The sequence below is a fragment of the Anopheles moucheti genome, unplaced genomic scaffold (assembly GCF_943734755.1).
Source record: "Anopheles moucheti unplaced genomic scaffold, idAnoMoucSN_F20_07 U1, whole genome shotgun sequence".
NCBI classification, from domain to species: domain Eukaryota; kingdom Metazoa; phylum Arthropoda; class Insecta; order Diptera; family Culicidae; genus Anopheles; species Anopheles moucheti.
Genome location: NW_026453624.1, coordinates 2,010,443 through 2,025,139, shown reverse-complemented (window position 1 = coordinate 2,025,139; position 14,697 = coordinate 2,010,443). Strand labels below are relative to the sequence as shown.

The 14,697-nt window shown below is 41.9% G+C and overlaps 1 pseudogene; it reads left to right on the top strand.

The window, feature by feature from the left end:
- Positions 1 to 14,697, top strand: part of LOC128309252 (uncharacterized) — a 171,638-nt pseudogene that overhangs the window by 99,387 nt on the left and 57,554 nt on the right.

Here is a 14,697-nt window from a genome sequence, read left to right as displayed (position 1 = left end):
AGTGACTTTGTCATTCAATAGCTTTTGACTTTCACATCCATCGACCATCCGATTTGAACTTGGTACTTTGGAATTGAGGTCCGCGAGTAGTGACTTTGTCATTCAATAGCTTTTGACTTTCACATCCATCGACCATCCGACTTGAACTTGGTACTTTTGAATTGAGGTCTGCGAGTAGTGACTTTGTCATTCAATAGCTTTTGACTTTCACATCCATCGACCATCCGATTTGAACTTGGTACTTTTGAATTGAGGTCCGCGAGTAGTGACTTTGTCATTCAATAGCTTTTGACTTTCGCATCCATCGACCATCCGATTTGAACTTGGTACTTTTGAATTGAGGTCCGCGAGTAGTGACTTTGTCATTCACTAGCTTTTGACTTTCGCATCCATCGACCATCCGACTTGAACTTGGTACTTTTGAATTGAGGTCCGCGAGTAGTGACTTTGTCATTCAATAGCTTTTGACTTTTGCATCCATCGACCATCCGATTTGAACTTGGTACTTTGGAATTGAGGTCCGCGAGTAGTGACTTTGTCATTCAATAGTTTTTGACTTTCACATCCATCGACCATCCGATTTGAACTTGGTACTTTGGAATTGTGGTCTGCGAGTAGTGACTTTGTCATTCCATAGCTTTTGACTTTCGCATCCATCGACCATCCGATTTGAACTTGGTACTTTTGAATTGAGGTCCGGGAGTAGTGACTTTGTCATTCAATAGCTTTTGACTTTCGCATCCATCGACCATCCGATTTGAACTTGGACTTTTTGAACTTAGGTCCTCGAATAGTGACTTTGTCATTCCATAGCTTTTGAATTTCACATCCATCGACCATCCGATTTGAACTTGGACTTTTTGAACTTAGGTCCGCGAGTAGTGACTTTGTCATTCCATAGCTTTTGACTTTCGCATCCATCGACCATCCGATTTGAACTTGGTACTTTTGAATTGAGGTCCGCGAATAGTGACTTTGTCATTCAATAGCTTTTGAATTTCACATCCATCGACCATCCGATTTGAACTTGGACTTTTTGAACTTAGGTCCGCGAGTAGTGACTTTGTCATTCAATAGCTTTTGACTTTCGCATCCATCGACCATCCGATTTGAACTTGGTACTTTTGAATTGTGGTCCGCGAGTAGTGACTTTGTCATTCAATAGCTTTTGACTTTTGCATCCATCGACCATCCGATTTGAACTTTGTACTTTTGAAATGTGGTCCGCGAGTAGTGACTTTGTCATTCAATAGCTTTTGACTTTCACATCCATCGACCATCCGATTTGAACTTGGTACTTTTGAATTGAGGTCCGCGTGTAGTGACTTTGTCATTCAATAGCTTTTGACTTTCGCATCCATCGACCATCCGATTTGAACTTGGACTTTTTGAACTTAGGTCCGCGAGTAGTGACTTTGTCATTCAATAGCTTTTGACTTTCGCATCCATCGACCATCCGATTTGAACTTGGTACTTTTGAATTGTGGTCCGCGAGTAGTGACTTTGTCATTCAATAGCTTTTGACTTTTGCATCCATCGACCATCCGATTTGAACTTTGTACTTTTGAAATGTGGTCCGCGAGTAGTGACTTTGTCATTCAATAGCTTTTGACTTTCACATCCATCGACCATCCGATTTGAACTTGGTACTTTTGAATTGAGGTCCGCGTGTAGTGACTTTGTCATTCAATAGCTTTTGACTTTCGCATCCATCGACCATCCGATTTGAACTTGGTACTTTTGAATTGAGGTCCGCGAGTAGTGACTTTGTCATTCAATAGCTTTTGACTTTCGCATCCATCGACCATCCGATTTGAACTTGGTACTTTTGAATTGAGGTCCGCGAGTAGTGACTTTGTCATTCACTAGCTTTTGACTTTCGCATCCATCGACCATCCGACTTGAACTTGGTACTTTTGAATTGAGGTCCGCGAGTAGTGACTTTGTCATTCAATAGCTTTTGACTTTCACATCCATCGACCATCCGATTTGAACTTGGTACTTTGGAATTGTGGTCTGCGAGTAGTGACTTTGTCATTCCATAGCTTTTGAATTTCACATCCATCGACCATCCGATTTGAACTTGGACTTTTTGAACTTAGGTCCGCGAGTAGTGACTTTGTCATTCAATAGCTTTTGACTTTCGCATCCATCGACCATCCGATTTGAACTTGGACTTTTTGAATTTAGGTCCTCGAATAGTGACTTTGTCATTCCATAGCTTTTGAATTTCACATCCATCGACCATCCGATTTGAACTTGGTACTTTTGAATTGAGGTCCGCGAGTAGTGACTTTGTCATTCACTAGCTTTTGACTTTCGCATCCATCGACCATCCGACTTGAACTTGGTACTTTTGAATTGAGGTCCGCGAGTAGTGACTTTGTCATTCAATAGCTTTTGACTTTCACATCCATCGACCATCCGATTTGAACTTGGTACTTTTGAATTGAGGTCCGCGTGTAGTGACTTTGTCATTCAATAGCTTTTGACTTTCGCATCCATCGACCATCCGATTTGAACTTGGTACTTTTGAATTGAGGTCCGCGAGTAGTGACTTTGTCATTCAATAGCTTTTGACTTTCGCATCCATCGACCATCCGATTTGAACTTGGTACTTTTGAATTGAGGTCCGCGAGTAGTGACTTTGTCATTCAATAGCTTTTGACTTTCGCATCCATCGACCATCCGATTTGAACTTGGTACTTTGGAATTGAGGTCCGCGAGTAGTGACTTTGTCATTCAATAGTTTTTGACTTTCACATCCATCGACCATCCGATTTGAACTTGGTACTTTGGAATTGTGGTCTGCGAGTAGTGACTTTGTCATTCCATAGCTTTTGAATTTCACATCCATCGACCATCCGATTTGAACTTGGACTTTTTGAACTTAGGTCCGCGAGTAGTGACTTTGTCATTCAATAGCTTTTGACTTTCGCATCCATCGACCATCCGATTTGAACTTGGACTTTTTGAATTTAGGTCCTCGAATAGTGACTTTGTCATTCCATAGCTTTTGAATTTCACATCCATCGACCATCCGATTTGAACTTGGACTTTTTGAACTTAGGTCCGCGAGTAGTGACTTTGTCATTCAATAGCTTTTGACTTTCGCATCCATCGACCATCCGATTTGAACTTGGTACTTTTGAATTGAGGTCCGCGAGTAGTGACTTTGTCATTCAATAGCTTTTGACTTTCGCATCCATCGACCATCCGATTTGAACTTGGACTTTTTGAACTTAGGTCCGCGAGTAGTGACTTTGTCATTCAATAGCTTTTGACTTTCGCATCCATCGACCATCCGATTTGAACTTGGTACTTTTGAATTGTGGTCCGCGAGTAGTGACTTTGTCATTCAATAGCTTTTGACTTTTGCATCCATCGACCATCCGATTTGAACTTTGTACTTTTGAAATGTGGTCCGCGAGTAGTGACTTTGTCATTCAATAGCTTTTGACTTTCGCATCCATCGACCATCCGATTTGAACTTGGTACTTTTGAATTGTGGTCCGCGAGTAGTGACTTTGTCATTCAATAGCTTTTGACTTTTGCATCCATCGACCATCCGATTTGAACTTGGTACTTTTGAATTGAGGTCCGCGAGTAGTGACTTTGTCATTCAATAGCTTTTGACTTTTGCATCCATCGACCATCCGATTTGGACTTGGTACTTTTGAATTGTGGTCCGGGAGTAGTGACTTTGTCATTCAATAGCTTTTGACTTTCGCATCCATCGACCATCCGATTTGAACTTGGTACTTTTGAATTGAGGTCCACGAGTAGTGACTTTGTCATTCAATAGCTTTTGACTTTCGCATCCATCGACCATCCGACTTGCACTTGGTACTTTTGAATTGTGGTCCACGAGTAGTGACGTTGTCATTCAATAGCTTTTGACTTTCGCATCCATCGACCAGCCGATTTGAACTTGGTACTTTTGAATTGAGGTCCACGAGTAGTGACGTTGTCATTCAATAGCTTTTGACTTTCGCATCCATCGACCATCCGACTTGAACTTGGTACTTTTGAATTGAGGTCCACGAGTAGTGACTTTGTCATTCAATAGCTTTTGACTTTCGCATCCATCGACCATCCGATTTGAACTTGGTACTTTTGAATTGAGGTCCGCGAGTAGTGACTTTGTCATTCAATAGCTTTTGACTTTCGCATCCATCGACCATCCGATTTGAACTTGGACTTTTTGAACTTAGGTCTGCGAGTAGTGACTTTGTCATTCAATAGCTTTTGACTTTCGCATCCATCGACCATCCGATTTGAACTTGGTACTTTTGAATTGAGGTCCACGAGTAGTGACTTTGTCATTCAATAGCTTTTGACTTTTGCATCCATCGACCATCCGATTTGAACTTGGTACTTTTGAATTGTGGTCCGCGAGTAGTGACTTTGTCATTCAATAGCTTTTGACTTTTGCATCCATCGACCATCCGATTTGAACTTGGTACTTTTGAATTGTGGTCCGGGAGTAGTGACTTTGTCATTCAATAGCTTTTGACTTTCGCATCCATCGACCATCCGATTTGAACTTGGTACTTTTGAATTGAGGTCCACGAGTAGTGACTTTGTCATTCAATAGCTTTTGACTTTCGCATCCATCGACCATCCGACTTGAACTTGGTACTTTTGAATTGAGGTCCGCGAGTAGTGACTTTGTCATACAACAGCTTTTGACTTTCGCATCCATCGACCATCCGATTTGAACTTTGTACTTTTGAAATGTGGTCCGCGAGTAGTGACTTTGTCATTCAATAGCTTTTGACTTTTGCATCCATCGACCATCCGATTTGAACTTGGTACTTTTGAATTGTGGTCCGCGAGTAGTGACTTTGTCATTCAATAGCTTTTGACTTTTGCATCCATCGACCATCCGATTTGAACTTGGTACTTTTGAATTGTGGTCCACGAGTAGTGACGTTGTCATTCAATAGCTTTTGACTTTCGCATCCATCGACCATCCGATTTGAACTTGGTACTTTTGAATTGAGGTCCACGAGTAGTGACGTTGTCATTCAATAGCTTTTGACTTTCGCATCCATCGACCATCCGACTTGAACTTGGTACTTTTGAATTGAGGTCCGCGAGTAGTGACTTTGTCATTCAATAGCTTTTGACTTTCGCATCCATCGACCATCCGATTTGAACTTGGACTTTTTGAACTTAGGTCCGCGAGTAGTGACTTTGTCATTCAATAGCTTTTGACTTTCGCATCCATCGACCATCCGATTTGAACTTGGTACTTTTGAATTGAGGTCCACGAGTAGTGACTTTGTCATTCAATAGCTTTTGACTTTCGCATCCATCGACCAGCCGATTTGAACTTGGTACTTTTGAATTGAGGTCCACGAGTAGTGACGTTGTCATTCAATAGCTTTTGACTTTCGCATCCATCGACCATCCGACTTGAACTTGGTACTTTTGAATTGAGGTCCACGAGTAGTGACGTTGTCATTCAATAGCTTTTGACTTTCGCATCCATCGACCATCCGATTTGAACTTGGTACTTTTGAATTGTGGTCCGCGAGTAGTGACTTTGTCATTCAATAGCTTTTGACTTTTGCATCCATCGACCATCCGATTTGAACTTGGTACTTTTGAATTGTGGTCCGGGAGTAGTGACTTTGTCATTCAATAGCTTTTGACTTTCGCATCCATCGACCATCCGATTTGAACTTGGTACTTTTGAATTGAGGTCCACGAGTAGTGACTTTGTCATTCAATAGCTTTTGACTTTCGCATCCATCGACCATCCGACTTGAACTTGGTACTTTTGAATTGAGGTCCGCGAGTAGTGACTTTGTCATACAACAGCTTTTGACTTTCGCATCCATCGACCATCCGATTTGAACTTTGTACTTTTGAAATGTGGTCCGCGAGTAGTGACTTTGTCATTCAATAGCTTTTGACTTTTGCATCCATCGACCATCCGATTTGAACTTGGTACTTTTGAATTGTGGTCCGCGAGTAGTGACTTTGTCATTCAATAGCTTTTGACTTTTGCATCCATCGACCATCCGATTTGAACTTGGTACTTTTGAATTGTGGTCCACGAGTAGTGACGTTGTCATTCAATAGCTTTTGACTTTCGCATCCATCGACCATCCGATTTGAACTTGGTACTTTTGAATTGAGGTCCGCGAGTAGTGACTTTGTCATTCAATAGCTTTTGACTTTCGCATCCATCGACCATCCGACTTGAACTTGGTACTTTTGAATTGAGGTCCACGAGTAGTGACTTTGTCATTCAATAGCTTTTGACTTTCGCATCCATCGACCATCCGATTTGAACTTGGTACTTTTGAATTGAGGTCCGCGAGTAGTGACTTTGTCATTCAATAGCTTTTGACTTTCGCATCCATCGACCATCCGATTTGAACTTGGTACTTTTGAATTGAGGTCCACGAGTAGTGACTTTGTCATTCAATAGCTTTTGACTTTCGCATCCATCGACCAGCCGATTTGAACTTGGTACTTTTGAATTGAGGTCCACGAGTAGTGACGTTGTCATTCAATAGCTTTTGACTTTCGCATCCATCGACCATCCGACTTGAACTTGGTACTTTTGAATTGAGGTCCACGAGTAGTGACTTTGTCATTCAATAGCTTTTGACTTTCGCATCCATCGACCATCCGATTTGAACTTGGTACTTTTGAATTGAGGTCCGCGAGTAGTGACTTTGTCATTCAATAGCTTTTGACTTTCGCATCCATCGACCATCCGATTTGAACTTGGACTTTTTGAACTTAGGTCCGCGAGTAGTGACTTTGTCATTCAATAGCTTTTGACTTTCGCATCCATCGACCATCCGATTTGAACTTGGTACTTTTGAATTGAGGTCCACGAGTAGTGACTTTGTCATTCAATAGCTTTTGACTTTTGCATCCATCGACCATCCGATTTGAACTTGGTACTTTTGAATTGTGGTCCGCGAGTAGTGACTTTGTCATTCAATAGCTTTTGACTTTTGCATCCATCGACCATCCGATTTGAACTTGGTACTTTTGAATTGTGGTCCGGGAGTAGTGACTTTGTCATTCAATAGCTTTTGACTTTCGCATCCATCGACCATCCGATTTGAACTTGGTACTTTTGAATTGAGGTCCACGAGTAGTGACTTTGTCATTCAATAGCTTTTGACTTTCGCATCCATCGACCATCCGACTTGAACTTGGTACTTTTGAATTGAGGTCCGCGAGTAGTGACTTTGTCATACAACAGCTTTTGACTTTCGCATCCATCGACCATCCGATTTGAACTTGGTACTTTTGAATTGAGGTCCACGAGTAGTGACTTTGTCATTCAATAGCTTTTGACTTTTGCATCCATCGACCATCCGATTTGAACTTGGTACTTTTGAATTGTGGTCCACGAGTAGTGACGTTGTCATTCAATAGCTTTTGACTTTCGCATCCATCGACCATCCGATTTGAACTTGGTACTTTTGAATTGTGGTCCGCGAGTAGTGACTTTGTCATTCAATAGCTTTTGACTTTTGCATCCATCGACCATCCGATTTGAACTTGGACTTTTTGAACTTAGGTCCGCGAGTAGTGACTTTGTCATTCAATAGCTTTTGACTTTCGCATCCATCGACCATCCGATTTGAACTTGGTACTTTTGAATTGTGGTCCACGAGTAGTGACTTTGTCATACAACAGCTTTTGACTTTCGCATCCATCGACCATCCGATTTGAACTTGGTACTTTTGAATTGTGGTCCGCGAGTAGTGACTTTGTCATTCAATAGCTTTTGACTTTTGCATCCATCGACCATCCGATTTGAACTTGGTACTTTTGAATTGTGGTCCACGAGTAGTGACGTTGTCATTCAATAGCTTTTGACTTTCGCATCCATCGACCATCCGATTTGAACTTGGTACTTTTGAATTGAGGTCCACGAGTAGTGACGTTGTCATTCAATAGCTTTTGACTTTCGCATCCATCGACCATCCGACTTGAACTTGGTACTTTTGAATTGAGGTCCGCGAGTAGTGACTTTGTCATTCAATAGCTTTTGACTTTCACATCCATCGACCATCCGATTTGAACTTGGTACTTTTGAGTTGTGGTCCGCGAGTAGTGACTTTGTCATTCAATAGCTTTTGACTTTCGCATCCATCGACCATCCGATTTGAACTTGGTACTTTTGAATTGAGGTCCGCGAGTAGTGACTTTGTCATTCAATAGCTTTTGACTTTCGCATCCATCGACCATCCGATTTGAACTTGGACTTTTTGAACTTAGGTCCGCGAGTAGTGACTTTGTCATTCAATAGCTTTTGACTTTCGCATCCATCGACCATCCGATTTGAACTTTGTACTTTTGAAATGTGGTCCGCGAGTAGTGACTTTGTCATTCAATAGCTTTTGACTTTCACATCCATCGACCATCCGATTTGAACTTGGTACTTTTGAATTGAGGTCCACGAGTAGTGACTTTGTCATTCAATAGCTTTTGACTTTCGCATCCATCGACCATCCGACTTGAACTTGGTACTTTTGAATTGAGGTCCGCGAGTAGTGACTTTGTCATTCAATAGCTTTTGACTTTCACATCCATCGACCATCCGATTTGAACTTGGTACTTTTGAGTTGTGGTCCGCGAGTAGTGACTTTGTCATTCAATAGCTTTTGACTTTCGCATCCATCGACCATCCGATTTGAACTTGGTACTTTTGAATTGAGGTCCGCGAGTAGTGACTTTGTCATTCAATAGCTTTTGACTTTCGCATCCATCGACCATCCGATTTGAACTTGGACTTTTTGAACTTAGGTCCGCGAGTAGTGACTTTGTCATTCAATAGCTTTTGACTTTCGCATCCATCGACCATCCGATTTGAACTTGGTACTTTTGAATTGAGGTCCGCGAGTAGTGACTTTGTCATTCAATAGCTTTTGACTTTCGCATCCATCGACCATCCGATTTGAACTTGGACTTTTTGAACTTAGGTCCGCGAGTAGTGACTTTGTCATTCAATAGCTTTTGACTTTCGCATCCATCGACCATCCGATTTGAACTTGGTACTTTTGAATTGAGGTCCACGAGTAGTGACTTTGTCATTCAATAGCTTTTGACTTTTGCATCCATCGACCATCCGATTTGAACTTGGTACTTTTGAATGGTGGTCCGCGAGTAGTGACTTTGTCATTCAATAGCTTTTGACTTTTGCATCCATCGACCATCCGATTTGAACTTGGTACTTTTGAATTGTGGTCCGGGAGTAGTGACTTTGTCATTCAATAGCTTTTGACTTTCGCATCCATCGACCATCCGACTTGAACTTGGTACTTTTGAATTGAGGTCCACGAGTAGTGACTTTGTCATTCAATAGCTTTTGACTTTCGCATCCATCGACCATCCGACTTGCACTTGGTACTTTTGAATTGTGGTCCACGAGTAGTGACGTTGTCATTCAATAGCTTTTGACTTTCGCATCCATCGACCATCCGATTTGAACTTGGTACTTTTGAATTGAGGTCCACGAGTAGTGACGTTGTCATTCAATAGCTTTTGACTATCGCATCCATCGACCATCCGACTTGAACTTGGTACTTTTGAATTGAGGTCCACGAGTAGTGACGTTGTCATTCAATAGCTTTTGACTTTCACATCCATCGACCATCCGATTTGAACTTGGTACTTTTGAATTGAGGTCCGCGAGTAGTGACTTTGTCATTCAATAGCTTTTGACTTTCGCATCCATCGACCATCCGATTTGAACTTGGTACTTTTGAATTGAGGTCCGCGAGTAGTGACTTTGTCATTCAATAGCTTTTGACTTTCGCATCCATCGACCATCCGATTTGAACTTGGACTTTTTGAACTTAGGTCCGCGAGTAGTGACTTTGTCATTCAATAGCTTTTGACTTTCGCATCCATCGACCATCCGATTTGAACTTTGTACTTTTGAAATGTGGTCCGCGAGTAGTGACTTTGTCATTCAATAGCTTTTGACTTTCACATCCATCGACCATCCGACTTGCACTTGGTACTTTTGAATTGTGGTCCACGAGTAGTGACGTTGTCATTCAATAGCTTTTGACTTTCGCATCCATCGACCATCCGACTTGAACTTGGTACTTTTGAATTGAGGTCCACGAGTAGTGACTTTGTCATTCAATAGCTATTGACTTTCGCATCCATCGACCATCCGATTTTAACTTGGTACTTTTGAATTGTGGTCCACGAGTAGTGACGTTGTCATTCAATAGCTTTTGACTTTCGCATCCATCGACCATCCGATTTGAACTTTGTACTTTTGAAATGTGGTCCGCGAGTAGTGACTTTGTCATTCAATAGCTTTTGACTTTCACATCCATCGACCATCCGACTTGCACTTGGTACTTTTGAATTGTGGTCCACGAGTAGTGACGTTGTCATTCAATAGCTTTTGACTTTCGCATCCATCGACCATCCGACTTGAACTTGGTACTTTTGAATTGAGGTCCACGAGTAGTGACTTTGTCATTCAATAGCTATTGACTTTCGCATCCATCGACCATCCGATTTTAACTTGGTACTTTTGAATTGTGGTCCACGAGTAGTGACGTTGTCATTCAATAGCTTTTGACTTTCGCATCCATCGACCATCCGATTTGAACTTTGTACTTTTGAAATGTGGTCCACGAGTAGTGACGTTGTCATTCAATAGCTTTTGACTTTCGCATCCATCGACCATCCGACTTGCACTTGGTACTTTTGAATTGTGGTCCACGAGTAGTGACGTTGTCATTCAATAGCTTTTGACTTTCGCATCCATCGACCATCCGACTTGAACTTGGTACTTTTGAATTGAGGTCCACGAGTAGTGACTTTGTCATTCAATAGCTATTGACTTTCGCATCCATCGACCATCCGATTTTAACTTGGTACTTTTGAATTGAGGTCCACGAGTAGTGACGTTGTCATTCAATAGCTTTTGACTTTCACATCCATCGACCATCCGACTTGCACTTGGTACTTTTGAATTGTGGTCCACGAGTAGTGACGTTGTCATTCAATAGCTTTTGACTTTCGCATCCATCGACCATCCGACTTGAACTTGGTACTTTTGAATTGAGGTCCACGAGTAGTGACTTTGTCATTCAATAGCTATTGACTTTCGCATCCATCGACCATCCGATTTTAACTTGGTACTTTTGAATTGTGGTCCACGAGTAGTGACTTTGTCATTCAATAGCTTTTGACTTTTGCATCCATCGACCATCCGATTTGAACTTTGTACTTTTGAAATGTGGTCCGCGAGTAGTGACTTTGTCATTCAATAGCTTTTGACTTTCACATCCATCGACCATCCGACTTGCACTTGGTACTTTTGAATTGTGGTCCACGAGTAGTGACGTTGTCATTCAATAGCTTTTGACTTTCGCATCCATCGACCATCCGATTTGAACTTGGTACTTTTGAATTGAGGTCCACGAGTAGTGACTTTGTCATTCAATAGCTTTTGACTTTCGCATCCATCGACCATCCGACTTGCACTTGGTACTTTTGAATTGTGGTCCACGAGTAGTGACGTTGTCATTCAATAGCTTTTGACTTTCGCATCCATCGACCATCCGATTTGAACTTGGTACTTTTGAATTGAGGTCCGCGAGTAGTGACTTTGTCAGTCCATAGATTTTGACTTTTGCATCCATCGACCATCCGATTTGAACTTGGTACTTTGGAATTGAGGTCCGCGAGTAGTGACTTTGTCATTCAATAGCTTTTGACTTTCGCATCCATCGACCATCCGATTTGAACTTGGTACTTTTGAATTGAGGTCCGCGAGTAGTGACTTTGTCATTCCATAGCTTTTGACTTTTGCATCCATCGACCATCCGACTTGCACTTGGTACTTTTGAATTGAGGTCCACGAGTAGTGACGTTGTCATTCAATAGCTTTTGACTTTCGCATCCATCGACCATCCGATTTGAACTTGGTACTTTTGAATTGAGGTCCACGAGTAGTGACTTTGTCATTCAATAGCTTTTGACTTTCGCATCCATCGACCATCCGACTTGCACTTGGTACTTTTGAATTGTGGTCCACGAGTAGTGACGTTGTCATTCAATAGCTTTTGACTTTCGCATCCATCGACCATCCGATTTGAACTTGGTACTTTTGAATTGAGGTCCACGAGTAGTGACGTTGTCATTCAATAGCTTTTGACTTTCGCATCCATCGACCATCCGACTTGAACTTGGTACTTTTGAATTGAGGTCCACGAGTAGTGACGTTGTCATTCAATAGCTTTTGACTTTCACATCCATCGACCATCCGATTTGAACTTGGTACTTTTGAATTGAGGTCCGCGAGTAGTGACTTTGTCATTCAATAGCTTTTGACTTTCGCATCCATCGACCATCCGATTTGAACTTGGTACTTTTGAATTGAGGTCCGCGAGTAGTGACTTTGTCATTCAATAGCTTTTGACTTTCGCATCCATCGACCATCCGATTTGAACTTGGACTTTTTGAACTTAGGTCCGCGAGTAGTGACTTTGTCATTCAATAGCTTTTGACTTTCACATCCATCGACCATCCGATTTGAACTTGGTACTTTTGAATTGTGGTCCGCGAGTAATGACTTTGTCATTCAATAGCTTTTGACTTTCGCATCCATCGACCATTCAACTTGCACTTGGTACTTTTGAATTGTGGTCCGCGAGTAGTGACGTTGTCATTCAATAGCTTTTGACTTTCGCATCCATCGACCATCCGATTTGAACTTGGTACTTTTGAATTGAGGTCCACGAGTAGTGACTTTGTCATTCAATAGCTTTTGACTTTCGCATCCATCGACCATCCGACTTGCACTTGGTACTTTTGAATTGTGGTCCACGAGTAGTGACGTTGTCATTCAATAGCTTTTGACTTTCGCATCCATCGACCATCCGACTTGAACTTGGTACTTTTGAATTGAGGTCCACGAGTAGTGACTTTGTCATTCAATAGCTATTGACTTTCGCATCCATCGACCATCCGATTTTAACTTGGTACTTTTGAATTGTGGTCCGCGAGTAGTGACTTTGTCATTCAATAGCTTTTGACTTTCGCATCCATCGACCATCCGACTTGAACTTGGTACTTTTGAATTGAGGTCCACGAGTAGTGACGTTGTCATTCAATAGCTTTTGACTTTCACATCCATCGACCATCCGATTTGAACTTGGTACTTTTGAGTTGTGGTCCGCGAGTAGTGACTTTGTCAGTCCATAGATTTTGACTTTTGCATCCATCGACCATCCGATTTGAACTTGGTACTTTTGAATTGAGGTCCGCGAGTAGTGACTTTGTCATTCAATAGCTTTTGACTTTTGCATCCATCGACCATCCGATTTGAACTTTGTACTTTTGAAATGTGGTCCGCGAGTAGTGACTTTGTCATTCAATAGCTTTTGACTTTCACATCCATCGACCATCCGATTTGAACTTGGTACTTTTGAATTGAGGTCCGCGTGTAGTGACTTTGTCATTCAATAGCTTTTGACTTTCGCATCCATCGACCATCCGATTTGAACTTGGTACTTTTGAATTGAGGTCCGCGAGTAGTGACTTTGTCATTCAATAGCTTTTGACTTTCGCATCCATCGACCATCCGACTTGCACTTGGTACTTTTGAATTGTGGTCCACGAGTAGTGACGTTGTCATTCAATAGCTTTTGACTTTCGCATCCATCGACCATCCGACTTGAACTTGGTACTTTTGAATTGAGGTCCACGAGTAGTGACGTTGTCATTCAATAGCTTTTGACTTTCGCATCCATCGACCATCCGATTTGAACTTGGTACTTTTGAATTGAGGTCCGCGAGTAGTGACTTTGTCATTCAATAGCTTTTGACTTTCGCATCCATCGACCATCCGACTTGCACTTGGTACTTTTGAATTGTGGTCCGCGAGTAGTGACTTTGTCATTCAATAGCTTTTGACTTTCGCAACCATCGACCATCCGCCTTGAACTTGGTACTTTTGAATTGAGGTCCGCGAGTAGTGACTTTGTCATTCAATAGCTTTTGACTTTCGCATCCATCGACCATCCGATTTGAACTTGGTACTTTTGAATTGAGGTCCACGAGTAGTGACGTTGTCATTCAATAGCTTTTGACTTTCGCATCCATCGACCATCCGACTTGAACTTGGTACTTTTGAATTGAGGTCCACGAGTAGTGACGTTGTCATTCAATAGCTTTTGACTTTCGCATCCATCGACCATCCGATTTGAACTTGGTACTTTTGAATTGAGGTCCGCGAGTAGTGACTTTGTCATTCAATAGCTTTTGACTTTCGCATCCATCGACCATCCGACTTGCACTTGGTACTTTTGAATTGTGGTCCGCGAGTAGTGACTTTGTCATTCAATAGCTTTTGACTTTCGCAACCATCGACCATCCGCCTTGAACTTGGTACTTTTGAATTGTGGTCCACGAGTAGTGACGTTGTCATTCAATAGCTTTTGACTTTCGCATCCATCGACCATCCGACTTGAACTTGGTACTTTTGAATTGAGGTCCACGAGTAGTGACGTTGTCATTCAATAGCTTTTGACTTTCGCATCCATCGACCATCCGACTTGAACTTGGTACTTTTGAATTGAGGTCCACGAGTAGTGACGTTGTCATTCAATAGCTTTTGACTTTCACATCCATCGACCATCCGATTTGAACTTGGTACTTTTGAATTGTGGTCCGCGAGTA